Below are 14742 nucleotides of genomic sequence, written 5' to 3' on the forward strand. Positions count from 1 at the left end.
AGCCTTGGAACAGGTTATCCTAGTGCGGAACCTAAAAGGGAAGCACCCTCAAAGAGAAAGGAACGTGGAGAAAACAAAAAACGTACAAAGATTTACTCCATGATAGTGGAGACAAAATGCATATAAACTCAAACGGAATAGGTCAGGGCCGAACTCAGGTTCCTCTTGTTCGTAGCTGGAATCAGATTTCTTCCGTTTTCTAAAACCTATGGGCCATATTAGCAAGGACTTGCGATAAAAATCGCAAAGCGCGCTTAGCGCTGTATTTTGTATCGCCGGCTATCGCTGGTTTAGATCGCGGCGATAACGCGTTATTATCAACGTTTATCTCCAAGGCGATAATAAACCAGCGATAGCGGCGATTCTCCATCAATAACGCATGAATATCAGCGATGAATTCCCATCGCTAAGGAAAAGGTCGCTAATAGGCAGGTGAGGATTCAGCCGTAGATTCCACCTCCCATAGGATACAATGGCTAAGTCAGGATTTTAGCAGGTGTTAAAATCCAGCAATGATTGCGACTTTTTTTATCGCTTCGCCTGCGTTGCTAATGGGGGTAGTTGTGTTAGCGACTGTTTTCAGTTGCTTTTGGTTGGGAACGCCTACCTTGCATGTCATTAGCGATAATTATCGCGGGCATGCAAGGCGATAGGAAAACGGCCGCTATCGCCAGAAAGCTGTTGCTAACACCTGTTAGCGACAGCTTGCTGATAGGGCGATACAAAAATTGCCGCTTTCGCGGCAAAAAATGCCGCTAAAGCGGCGATAAAGCCCTTGCCAATATGCCCCTATGTTCATAGATTTTTCACGTTCCAAAGTATTTCATTAGAATGGCATTCCCAAACCTCTAGAGGCCACATGTATCATGCATTTTACCAGTCACAAACGGCCCGATTCGAAGACTCGGACAGTTTGCGACAGTTAAAATGCATTTTGGTATGTATGTATTCCAGTTTGCAATTTGGTTGCATGTTACCAAATCGACATTTGGAATTGGGAATACGTACCGATTTGGTATTAGGAAGGGCCATGCTTGGGCCTCCCTTCCTAATACTGAATCACTGCAGTATGTATGAATGTTTTGAGACTAAAATGCGGTTGCAAAGCATTCACATTTTACCACCTACTTCAAGTATGTGGTAACCCATTTGCAAACAGGAAGGTGGGTGCACTTTATGCAGATGGCATCGTGTGCCCCCTTGACAACCTGTGCAAATAGTTTGGCCTTTCTGCACGGAAGTTCCTTTTGTATGGTACCCTAACGGCGGTGACACGTAAATTATGGCAGAAGCATGAGGAAGAACCGCAACTGCTCCATAGTTGTTCATTTCTTTGCGATACTATTAATACCGTCAGGCTGGTTTCAGGCTTATCCAGTGCGATACATACAGGCATGCTCTCACCCCTCACACTACTGCACAAACGTACAGGCGTACATAGGCTTCCCCATAACAGTGGGTATTGGGCTAAAATATAGGCGGCAGCACCCAAACCATCTCTCACTGCCCGTTTCAAGCTTATCCACTATTACATATTGCACTGAGCTTATCTCACACCCCAGACGCTAAGCGTCTATTTACCACTGGCTTCCCTTGAATCCCCTTGTTGCCATTCTGCTATTGGTGATCTCATTCACATGTTACGGAGTTGTACTTGTTTAATCCCTTACAGGACAGAAGTGGTTCGCCTACGATCTGAGGTCACAGACTGCTCCCTGACCTCCTCTCCTGAATTCTACCTACTAGGCCTCTACTCCCGATGAGCTAACCACAAAATCACAGCACCGGTCATAGATTTGGCCCTAGTTTTGGCTAAGCGTATAATTATAATGCACTGGAAACAGTCGGCAGGCCCTAACATTAAGCACTGGAGAGCAGACCTCCTGCAGTGGATGGACTGGGAGGGAGGTGCATTGATGTAGGAGGGGTTCCAGGGCAGAAGGGATATGGAATCTGCAGAAGCTTTGGAGACACATCTAACTACTTACAGGAGGACACAGTCGAAAACTATGGCTCTCTCTATGATTAAGGATGGTGAGTGGTGACCACTGGATGACTCAAGAATAAACTCCCTCTGACCTTTGGGCCGACGTGGTGCTGCAGAACTGACCTATATCCCCCATGGACCTGCTGAGGCACAGTGGCGCTGGTGGGGCCCGAATTGGTGTGGTAAACTTAGGCGCTTGTCTTACCTCACTTGGTTTCTTCATCCAACTTTATGGGGCGGGAGAGAGCAGACAATATGGGAGTCAGATAGGGGAAGGTTGAGGACACACCCAAACAATGTGACGCCGATTCCCCTTTTCTTTTAGGACGGCCTCTAGGTACACCTCCAGCATCCCTAGAGGGATTGTTGTTTCCTAAAATGTATAACCTGATTTAATTCTCTCTGATATCTCCTGTTAGTTATTAATCACCAGGGGATTGGTATATACGTAGATCTTTCTATCACTCAGATTCTATACATTACTGGTTGTCTGCTGACACTGAGTTGACTGCTAATAACGTTTGTTTACAAGGCGGAGTTGTTACTAACGAATGCCTTAACCTTTCATAAGATTCCTAAGTCGTCAGCATAGTGACAAAATCACCACAATATCCCCGCTCTGCCTCCAGTTAATCACCTTGAATCCCCTCTCCCCTAATGGTCTGGCAAGACTGCTCCAGTATTTAAATGCTACACTATATAAAGACATTAAAACCCATCATCTAATGTGAAGGAAATCTTTAGTGAAGCCCAAACACCTTTATATCTGTGTACGCCTAGTATCAGACTCTGTTAAGGAAGCAGGGAAGTCAGGGGCTACTGGGCCACAGCCATGGAGGTTTTACCACTACCCTCCCAGGGCCTACCCTACTATGACTCTGCAAACTGGACCAGGTACAACCCTTTCAGCACTTGACCATCAGTAGCAGTGAGGCTGAATAGTCATACGCTTCTCAGAAAGGTTATTTTGTAGGTTACTCAGGCTCAATATTCAATCCTCCCAGCAGCATAATGAGATCTGTGTCCAGCCCAGTGCTTCTCTTTGTAACAAAGACAAGTATTTTAACACACACAAGAACACAGAATTACACTACACACTCAATAATGCACGAAAACCCAATTCACAGGTTTCTGGCAGACTCTGCCATCCAGGTCTCCACCTATCTATAGTGCCCCCCCCCTCCACTGGGTTCCCCTTTTCCAGATTCAGAGTTTGAGATAGGCCTATGAGTGCCACACGTCCTCACCCCTACCCCTGGGTTTGTATTAGCACTCAGTCTCTTGGGCTGAGTCCCGTTCAGTCTCTCATCATGTTCATGGAAGCAGCACAGGGCTGCTTTCTGCCCTCCTGTGGCAGCAGGATCTCTCTGACAGAAGGAAGCCTTCAGGTGGCATGCAGCAGTCCTTCTCTGGAACTGCGCAGCAGCTGGTCGCTGGATTGTTTATGCCAGAACCCAATCGTTCTCTTCCAGGCTGCAGATCAGGGCTCAGTCCTGCACTCCAGTGGGTATTTGAATCACGGTGCAACTCGTTCCGATTCATGGTACTTTTTGAGAGTTATGGGCACAAGCTCAAAGAAGACGTTTTTTCTCACACAGTGCCTCGAGGCAACGGCCTTGAAATTTCACGAGGCACCTCCCTGGCCACCTAATCTTCAGGTCTGATCCCGAACCAACAGCACGCTGACAGTGCCTATGTCATGCAGACCACTTGTGGAGCTTAAGGGCCATCAGCAGGCAACCATCTTGGCTCAGTCGGGCCTTCCATATGGGCGCACACCGCTTCAGGTGCCTGGGGCCTCCATCGGGAATAACTGATGAAGGTTGCACTGCACGATCTGGCAGTACTGTGAGTCCTTCAGCACGCTTGCTCTGTTGGATGGACCCTGCACTAGGGTCAATTACAGCAGTCCCCTCCATGATCCGCTCCTCCTGAAGGGTTGGTGCGTTCTTTCCTCGCATATAGGCAGTGTATTTTGGCACCCAGGACAGTCCAGTAATTCCTCCACCAGCTCGGACTCCTTGAATGCGTTGTAGTCCCCGAGCACTCTACGGAGTACCACCTCATTGGAAGAAGGGACCACGACAACAAACAACATGGGTTTTGAGCTTCCAACTTAATGCTGATTTTGCAGACGGAGGATGTGTATTACAGGTCTGCTTCTTTAGAACTGGTATAGGTTTGTTCCCCATTTCAAATGTCCTGGCCAGGCCGCCATCAAGGACCAGCATCTGTCTGCAAGGATGTTCTGCCCAGCAATACAGTCCAAGATGGAGTGCCCCACTCAGAAGAATAAAGTGGCGAGAGCAGGCTGCACTCAGCTATTTAAGACCCTCCTCTCAGAAATGAAGAAGAAGACAAGAATATGCTTCCCTTCAAAGGACTTGATTTCCTAACAAGATACTGTAAGGTCCACCTGCACCCCCTACTATCTATCTAATGACAGCTGCAGTCAAACTCATTTACAGCACCATGTATCAGGAAGCACCCAGGCACTTCTAAGGAAAGCCTGTTTCCTGTTACCTCATCATAGCATTGTGTGCTCCCTTCTCCCATCTAGGGGATGCAAGCAATACACAATTGAAAGCAACCTCTCCTCTATCTTGGAATCTGCTTCCAAAATGGAACCCACAGTCCTTTATTACTTGTGCTTTGCACATTATCATGTCTAGCTCAAACACACATAAAACAATGCATGGTATGCCATGTTCTGGATTCTGGGTTCATTGTGAGCAGCAGAATTTTAGAGGACTGGACCTATCAAGAACAAATTCATGTCTCGCAGGTAAAAGCCTATAAAAACAATTCTCTAAAACAGTACTCTGCCACCACTGTGCTCCCCCCATGAAGCCAGCAACTGGGACGGTGGCCCCCTGCCACTATGAAGGTGCGTTCTGTGCATCCTCTAGTTCAGAATTAGATCTAGGACTTATGATTGTCAAAAGGCCAGGGCTAAGTCAATGTGCGCACACTCAATTAGTGAGTGCCATGACCTAAAATTTTAAAAGCAAGGTCACAGGTATGCAGTTCGCGCACACAGGAGACGAGACACAAATGTACATCATGCTGGGCACATTCGTATTCCAATGTTAGTTATAAATCCGCTTCTATATTGAAGAAATGACAATTGACAAAGGTGCCTTTCACTAACTAGAAAACAACCTATTATCAAAGGTGATATTGTAAAACCTTGTATGCATACAATGCTCGCTCATTCAAACATTCTAGTAACCTACAAACTGTGCATAGTGCTCTCCAGTGAAGTGTGGCAAAAAAGATCGAGTCTGCATGAGCAGTGCACTACCACCAGGTGGATGAGTTATTTCATAACAAGAGTATTGCATCCAGTGCATGGACCTACAGACATCATTGTACAGTTAGCATTAAAAGAACATAAGAATTGCAAAAACAAACATCTTGAAGATAAAGTAGTTGTGGTTGCTCTTTATTATCAAAATTATGGATATAGTCTGCACACCTAGTTCAATCCGTTTATTTAAGTACATTGTATGTAATCTAAAATGTGTCTATTGTGTGCTGCCTCGAGACCTGACCTGCACCTGTCAGGTTAACCAACTCTGAAGTGGAGTGTAGAGTCCCTGTCACACACATCGAGGTGCACATCACATGCCCCTAGGGTTCAACAATTAAGTAAACTTTTGTAACCAATTATTTCATGCAATTTTGTTGCAATTTATTTCAATTATTTGTATCTTTCTGTTATTCGCAACCCTTATTTTTAAACATTGCAACTCTGAATCATACAATGAGCATGGTACACTTCTCTCATTACATTGTATTACTAACAAATAACCATCATGGTGTGTTCAATGCCATGTTCCCAATGCATTTCGGGGAAGTCCCTTCATCAGGGGAACTCTAAAAATGACAAATTGTACATATGTTCAAGCATAAACAGAAAACAAGAAGTGTTAAGAACATTACCGGCTCTCCCTTCCCATGTGGGTTTCTACAAGAGAGCTTGATGAGGTTGTTCAAAATTAACTGATTGCCGTCACACCTAGAGTACCCCTAGCACTGCTGCTCATTATTATCAACCACAGCATAGTGCCAAAGAAGTGCATGTGCAGGGCTTCAGTACTTCACTAATTCCTGCTTTTATTTTCTTTGAATGCAACGAAAACAAGCAGTGGCGAAGCCAAACGTTCTGGCCTAGGCAAACTGGAATGGGTATTTTTTTACAATTTGTTTGTTATAAGCATATGCCACAAAATAAATAGAAGGAAAAAAATGGCACCACCCGAAGACACTGTGGCTATGTGATTACAATTCACTTTTTCATTCAAAGGAAAAGAACCATCAACTTTAATTTTAATAGAATATTATAGGTTCTTCCTAGAAGGCAGTTGTACTTATAGAAACCCTTTTTAGTCTCAAAGCACAGCTGCACGAAAGCATGATTCTTATTTTCACAAATTAAAGGCAATGCTGGTTTTGAATTACTACAACCTAAAAACATAGTTTAAACATATACGGATGACAAAAAAAATTCAAAAAGGAAAACAATTGGGAAGACAAAAACACATTGGCGGAGAACAGTACACTTCCTTTTAGACAGATGTGCAAAGTTGATCAGAAAAAATCCCATCACTCACAGTGCACAACAGCCACTAGCTGAAGAAAGCGAATCCATTGCCCAGGCTGTATGCTGTGTGGGTGGAAACAAAATGTAAATGACAGTTGAACAGATACATTGATGAAGAGGGCTGACCCAAAGCCTCTTTATGTATGTATGTACGTTTTGTTTAAGATTTTTTGTTAAAAGAGCCTGAAGAGCATGTGTTATTCACAACTTGTTAGTTCTGAAAAACTTGTACTGCAAGCCTTCTATCAATCCCTCACCTCCCTCTTGTGCAGCAACTAAAGGGGAAGAGAAATGAGAGCAAAAAACAGCAACTGTCACTCGTAATCACGGTGTAGTGGTCATCAGGAGGTAAGGCGCACCGACAGGATGATGGTAGCTGACTTGGGTCAGGTGGCATGCTGTCGTAATACAGGAGGTTGGTAATAGGATGACATTAGCTGGCATTCAGATAGCAAGTGCATGGCTCAGACTCACAGAGACAGAAAGTGGGCAGTCAATGCAACAGTAGGCTACATCTACCCAATTTCTCCCCTCCCATGCAAATCTTTTAGAATCAATATTGCATTGAATCTTGCCTCTCCATATCCATAAAGCACATTTTCTTATCTTTCTATTCTTCTTTTCTCAGAAGGAACACATAAGACTTTTCTCTGAGGACGAGAAAATAGGTAACTTTTCCATGCGGTACTGGAACATCTTGAAAAAGATCAACAGGGCAATCATAGGGCCTGTTAAAGATAAATGTCTCGGCTTCAGTTTCATTAAAACGTACCTTTAGAAAATATCCAGATATTGCTGTCACCAGCAAATAGCCCAAAAGTCAGCGGATAGTTTCCTTAGGGAAGTGACTCTCTTTTGTGCCACCTGGAGGAAGCAATACTGATATCAGCAGTGTGAGTTCAGCATCACACTGTGCTGCTGTCAATCACTGTCAGCATCATGCATTGACAAAAAGGGCATTCCACGGACATGCTGTGCTCTCATGGTGACTACCACATAATAACAGGAGTGACAGGGTGACTGGTCGGGAAGCTAAAGGAATACCGTTCAGTGCATTACTTCTTATAGATGGTCTTTAGGTATTTTGCATATCAAAATTGTCTGAAGAAAGAATTCATCTATGTCGTTGTTGGAAGCTTCTGGATGTTTTAGTGCAAATTGCTGACCGAATTGTCTCGATGACATCTGGAGATGCACAGGTAAACAACAGGGAGTAGTTTGTCATTCCTTGCAGAGTAAAGGTACTAGGGTAGAGAACTGCAGATGGCCCTTTGAGGGCCAAGCCTACTTACATGCTGGGGACCAGTCGGATCATTTTTTTAATACAATGGTTTAGTTTTCTGTGGTACAAGCAAAGGTCATTCTTCATTGCTGTCCTTTTCTTTGCTCAGAGTTTGGCCTGGAATCAACTGCCTAAGCAAGGGGATGAAATAGAAGAGAACAGGTTGAGAGAAGAGGCTGATGATAATGTTGGTCCATCCCCATTTGGTGTCCTTGGAGGTAGTGTTATATTTCTATGACCAGCTTCATCAGGGCTGAACAACGATGGGATGGAACCCCATGGGCTAGTTCATCTTTGATATTATCATGTAGGCCCTTTAATTAATGATCTGCCAGAGGCTAATTGTTCCAGTAAATAGCACAGTAAAATGTTTGAAATAAACTATATACGCTATGGGATCCTGATTTCCTTGACAGAGATGTATCAGATCCCCTCCCAAAGCAGATTGAGTCTGGGGCCCTTGGAAAGTTAAACGGATTTCACTCTCAAAGGCAGAAAACTAAGGAAATAAGGCGGTTTGTTGGTATGTAATGACGGGTGTTTTCCATAATGCAGCATCCCATGTTAGATGTCCTAAGACACAGATGATTGCCAATAATGAAACCACCTGGCTGTAAGTCTTCCATTAATATTAACACTGCACAGATTTCAGCAAATAGTAGTTTGAAGTTCAACCCCTTTTACTCGTACACCCTAATGAGACGTATCCTCCTGCTGAAGGACTTTGGCAGCCTCTAGTGTTGCACAAGCAGGCAGTCTTTGACTCTCCGCTAAGCCCTGGTGTGTACGTTAACCCATTAACCGGGAACACACACACACTTTTCACTGGCAATTTCATTTCCTGAGGAACATATTGAAATTAGTGAACAAAAAGTGATGATGGCATAGTGCTCAATTGGTGATTATTGTAAGTGAATACAAAAGTTGGTGATAATGTCACAAGGGCCCAAGCTAGCTTTAATGTGATTGAGCAGGTAGTCAACAGTTCATTAGTATTCTCATTCTAATTATATATGACTTCCAGTAGATTGAGTCTGATGGGATGTGAGTTTCTGATGTTTCAACCCATATTGTTATCAGTACGCAGGTGTCGTCATCAGGAGAAAACAGAAAGAAAAACTTCAGACTAAAATGTTTGCCTTGATTACCAAGATCCTGAAAAACTGGACAAGATGCAAGTGAATGGCCATGCATATAGTAAAGAGAACATGTGGGGTGAAAAGTATTGCATTAAACTGAGTAGCAGGTTCACAGCTTCTCCAAATGAATCAATCAAACCAATACACATGAGCACAGGCCCCCACAGATCCTCACTGACATCAGTCTAGTTTATGTCGAAAGTCCTTGTTTCAATTATGTATTGACACAATTGTAGGAATTATACAATAGTTTGATCATGATCTTTTCCCAATGTTGTCTCCTGGCCATTTATCTTTCATAAACAATAATTGATTTGCTAAAAGAAAGTTCACCACTTGGATCTTCTTTTTCTGTAGAGCTGACATAATGCACACTCTATCTTTATGAATAGATTGAACATTAATAACTCCAAGGGAACTATTGTTTTATGTTATTGAATGTTTACCCAAATACAAAGCCACCATGAAAATATGTACATGAGTGACGAATAGCTAAAGTCCTGACTGTGCTCAAGTAATGAGTAGTTTTGTAACTGGATGACTACAAAATCGACAATGATCGACGATGAACCCTCATTGATCCTCCAGGTCCAACTAAAGCCCACCTTCTCCTCTTTACAACCTCAGGTGGAACAAAAACGTAATTGATGCCACAACTACATATATGCCTAGGCATCTTCCTTCATCTTATAGAAGGCTTCCAATCCTGCAGTCTTGTTTATCCTCAGACCTGTGAGTTGTTGTATTTTTATAACTTTGTATGCTTCAGTGGCCTTTAACTCTATCTGTGGTCCCCACCCTGAACCTAAACCTGTGTTAAGGTTAGGGTTCAGATCGGCGTTAGGACTGGAGTATGATCTAGGGTTAGATTAGCATAGGACAATCTAGGTGACATGAAATTTATCTGTTAAATAATTGAATAGGTGTCTCATTATTGCAGCACATCTACTGTCAATTGAAAAGGTCATGATTGCCAAAATACACCGTTTTTTCTTGTGGGTAGGGCTCACTATGAACCATGAACAGTCAGTTAGCTACTTGTCTAGTAGAGCTTTGAGATTATTTGAAGTAAGTCTACGAGCACCAAACATAAAGATGAATCTAAATAGAAAGACCAAGAAACATTCAAAGATAAATAGAAATATAGATACAGAGAGTATGAGTGATTGAGAGAGAAAGAGGAAAGAAACAAGGAAAAGAGAGAGACCGGAGAGAACAAGAAATGAATGAGGAGAGAGGAACAGTGAAAGAGGAAAGGAAAGGAAAAGAGAAGCGAGAGAAAGGAGAGTGGCGAGAGAGAGGATAAAGAGGGAGGCGGGAGAGAGAGGGAAAGGGCAGAGAGTAGAAAGAGTAAGAGAGAGAAGAACAAGTTACTGACATTTGGTAACACTCTTTCTGGTGGGTACTCTATCTAATTGCTGATTTTTCACCTTTAGGATATTCCCCAAGCACAAGACTGGATCCAGAAGAGTTTCAGAAACACTCTTGTGTATTGCTAGATGGTGCCAGGTGGCTCTGAGCTGCATCCATATCACCCCCAAAATGATGGGCAGAGCCACCCTTGCACAAGAAATCAGTTTCTTACTTGACTCTTTCCACACCCTCAGACACTGCACATAACAGAACTGTCAATATCAGTGTGTAGATCTGTAACTTGGGGCCTTATCAGATGGTAAAAAGAGGCCATGCCACAGAACAGGGAGGAGTGGGATCTGTACTAAGAGTATCCACCAGTTAGTGCACTATTCAAGGTAAGACACTGATTCTTCTGATGAATACTTCTAATCACAGACTCCTCGCCTTCAGAAAAGATACCACAGCAGTACCTCCCAAAGGTGGAGGATCTGTGGAGTAGAGTCAGTCCAAAAACTCTTTCAGGATCAAGCAGACGAAATTACCTTCATGCTAAACAGTCAAAGCAGTATTGCTTTGTGAGTGTGTGCATGAACGCATATGTCACAGTCTAGCAGATGTCAAGTACAGGAGCTCTGCAGGCCAACATAGTGGTAGCAGCCTTAGCTCTGGTAGAATGTGCTCTCAGTCCTTACCGAGGATGATTTTTGGCTTGTATATAGCAGATCTTTAAGTAGATGACTAGCCACCCCATAGAGTTTTCTTCTGCACAGTCACTCCTTTCTTCTCCCCAGAGAACCTCCAAAAAACTAGAATCATCAAATCGATGGTCCACGATCAATGTAAAAGCTTTAAGCACATTTTACGGTCCAACTGATGGAGTCTCTCCTACTCTTTCAAGTGGTGAGGATGGGCAAAGGACAATGAAAGAATGATGGATTGCCCAGTTTGTCCAGAAAAAAAGGTGGCATAGGGTGCTTGAACTAATAGTGCATGAAGTTCACTCATGCAACAAGCTGAGGGGATTCCAATGAGGAAGACCATCTTCAAGGAAAGAAGATGCAACAAGCAAAGATGTACACATGATAAACATCAAGCCCCTGTGGCATTACAAATGGTTTGGAGGGAGCATGTGTATCAAATCTTTAACAAACTGCATCACAACAGGTAATTTAAACAAGGATGACTGGTCCAGCAAATTCAAAAAGTGCGACAAATAACTTTTAATAGTGCCCACTGAAAGGCATTCGCGCCAAAGAGAAAACCAGCAATAAAACATCCAAGTTTGGCTAATAAACGGTCTGTCTTGAGGACTCCACACCATGCCACAAATTTTTCCAAGCGTAAATAGACTTTATGAAGGGCGTCTGTTAGCAAAGATAACATCCACAACTTCAGGTGGCAGGTCTAACACAGTCAACTGCCACCACTGAATCTCCATGCAGGGAGGTATAGATTACGCTGGTCTGGGTGAAGAACTCTGCCTTGTTTCTCCGACAGAAGATCCTCCTGAAGTAGTAGCATGATCTGTGGTAAATTCTAATGCCTAGACGTTCCAGGTAACACATTTGTTAGAAATGAGGGTCTCTCGTTGGCAATGGTTTGCACCTTTGTCCAAGTAGGGACCCTTCTTCCATGTGAGGGTAAAGGAGATACATTTCTAAAATAACCCCAGCTTACCCCAGTGGTAGCTTGGCACGAGCACACAGGCTTTTCTCAGAGGCAGTGTGTGAAGCATTTGTGCACACAAAGAGAAATACAGTGAAAACACTCCAAATGGATACCACACCAGTTTAGAACAAGCATTAAAAATGCGATAGGTCTCGCCTTTTATTAAGTTAAAGCCATTTGCTTTGCTATACAATACCATTAGCAAAGTAAATGGCTTTAACTTAGTCAAAGCCGAGACCTATTGCATTTTCAATGCTTGTTTTTTTGTGTGCTAGTTAACACATAATTAAATGCCATTGTCATTTACAATGCCAATAGCTCAACTTTCACGCCACCCGCTCCTCCAGGGAGCTGGTCCAACAAATTTGCCCGGCAGCTTTGGGTTCCCAGTGCCTGAAATACTGTGAGAAAGCTCCAACTTAAAATGGGGGTACATTTTAAGTGTCCATATCTGTTCACAGTAAATCATGCTGCAGAACAGTGGAAGCCAACTTGGTGGGGGGAGGGGGAATTGTGACTATAGACGAGGGGACCTCTGTTCCAATGAATTCTTGATGTGAGACCCTTAGCACCCTTTCCTCACAACATCTTGCTAGTACCACCGCTCCCCCAACACCTCATTATATTGTCGGCTGTAGTGACTGTGTAATTGCCCTTTGGTCTCACTTTTCCATCAGAAGGCAGCCTGGGTTGGGCAATGAATGGGCCATAATTTGACGGCATGAGCGGGAGTGGGGGGGGAGTTAAAGTGGGGTCAAAAAAGTTGCGTTTTACGGTACCACTCTAAGAGCAATAGGAATTTTATCTACACGTCTATGGAAAATAAGAAGGTGGGGTGAAAGAGGAGGAGAGACGGATCGAGCATAAGAGGAAATGTGAGAGAGAGAAAAGCAGAGGGAGGAGAGACAAATTTAGAGGAAGAAAGAGAAAGGGAGTAACAGAGTATGTGTGAGTGAGAGAAAGGGGCAGAGAAAGGAGAAGAGGGAGCAATTAAGGGAGGCTGTGAAGTAGTGAAAGGGCTCGTGACTGAAGAAGCAGCCATATGGGGTGAGGCGGTTGGATATTGGGGAGACCCAGGGTGGGTCAGCAACGGATTCACAGAGGGTCCGCCAGTCGGGTGAGAGAGAGAGGCCCAAGCCTGCGGCCTCTCTAATTATTTTTGAACTGGTGGTCAACATCGGGTGGACGAGGGTTAGGGCTTAGGCACCTGTGGATGGCGCAGGAGCGCACATGGAGGATGCCACAGAGGGATGGTGCAGCATCGGTGGCTGTAGCACGGCTCTCGTGCTCGGGGAGGAGGGGGCAGGAGAGGCAAATGGGTCCCAAGGTTGCAAGACTCTATCGGCAGAAGTCAAGCAGACGAATCGCTCTTTGCATCAGTCGCTGTAGCACGGCTTGCGTGCTCGGGGAGGAGGGGGCAGGAGAGGCAGACGGGTCCCAAGGCTGCCAGACTCCGTTGGCAGAAGTCAAGCAGACAAATCGCTCTTTCTGCCTGGCTGCTCGGGTGGAAAAATGAAGAGCGCAACTCTGGGAAGTTTGGTGTGCGCGTGTGCAAATCTCTTGTCCATACGTGGGGTGTAAAAATGAAGAGCGACACTGGGAAGTTTGGTGCGCGAGCGTGCACATCTCTTGTCCACCTGTACGCGTGCACATGGAATCCGTATTGGTTCCAAAAGGCCCTCGCAGCATGGCGAGACAGCGCATGCGCACTGCTAATGCCAGGCGAGACCTAAAAATAAGTCATCTTTATCTAGACCAAAGAAGACCAACAAAACAAAATTCTGACATACAGTTACCAAGGTATGACTTTTGAAAGGTAAAAACAGTTCTGTCCATAACAAACTATAGATGCAACACTTTCAACACCAACTACCTTGGAACATAAGCAAAAACAGCCAAAGGGAAGGTTATGCATCGGTTCCTTACACACAGGGAAGGTGATGTGTCAGTTCCTTTTTCCAGGAGATTTGATGAGTTGGTTTCTTACAGCCATGAAGGGGAGGTGTTGTGTCTGTATCTTACTGTGCAAGGAGGTGATGTGTCGGTTTCTTACTGCAGCCACGGTGTTGTTGTAGATCTAGTGCCCCGGTGCGATGCGTGGGGATTTGGGGATGACTCTGTTTGCAATGCACAGCGGGAGCAATGGTGCTGCGTTCGTCTCTCTGCGATCCCACGATGCATCAGTTCTTGCAGTCGCACAGCAGGGCCTGCATCAGAATCAGTGTGGTGATCTCGGACTTCAGAGATCGGTGCACGAGATTCAGCATGTGGTGAATTTTTTAGCCACAGGCAGGCGCTGTGTTGGTTTCTTCAGCAGCACGGTGGTGTTGCATTGGAAACAGGTGCAGATGCGTCACGCTTCTTTCGTTGCTTCTTTTTTACCTAGCTCCCAGCAACAGGAACAAATGCCAGAGGCTCAACACAGGAACAGGCCCCTCCTGGTAGGTCAGAACTCCCAGCAAGGACGTTCAGGGAGCTAGTGGTGAAGTCTTTCTATCCCTGAGTCTTCAGAACAGGAGGCAAGCTCTACTTCAAGCTCTTGGAGATCTTCTTCAAGCAGGATACACAGCAAAGTCTTTGTCCTCTCCTTGGCAGAAACAGCCACCACAGGCCAAACAGCACACAGCAAAGGGGCAGTACTTCTCCGTCAGCTTTCCCAGCTCTTCTCCTTGGCAGAGGTTCCTCTTGAGTCCAGAAGTATTGT

The 14742-nt window shown here is 44.5% G+C and overlaps 1 protein-coding gene across 12 annotated transcripts in view; it reads right to left on the reverse strand.

Annotated features, from left to right (window-relative positions):
- NRCAM (neuronal cell adhesion molecule) overlaps nt 1-14742 on the reverse strand; it is a 971555-nt gene that overhangs the window by 887940 nt on the left and 68873 nt on the right. The window lies entirely within an intron of this gene.

Source organism: Triturus cristatus, chromosome 4_1, assembly GCF_964204655.1.
Source record: "Triturus cristatus chromosome 4_1, aTriCri1.1, whole genome shotgun sequence".
In the NCBI taxonomy this organism is placed as follows: Eukaryota; Metazoa; Chordata; class Amphibia; order Caudata; family Salamandridae; genus Triturus; species Triturus cristatus.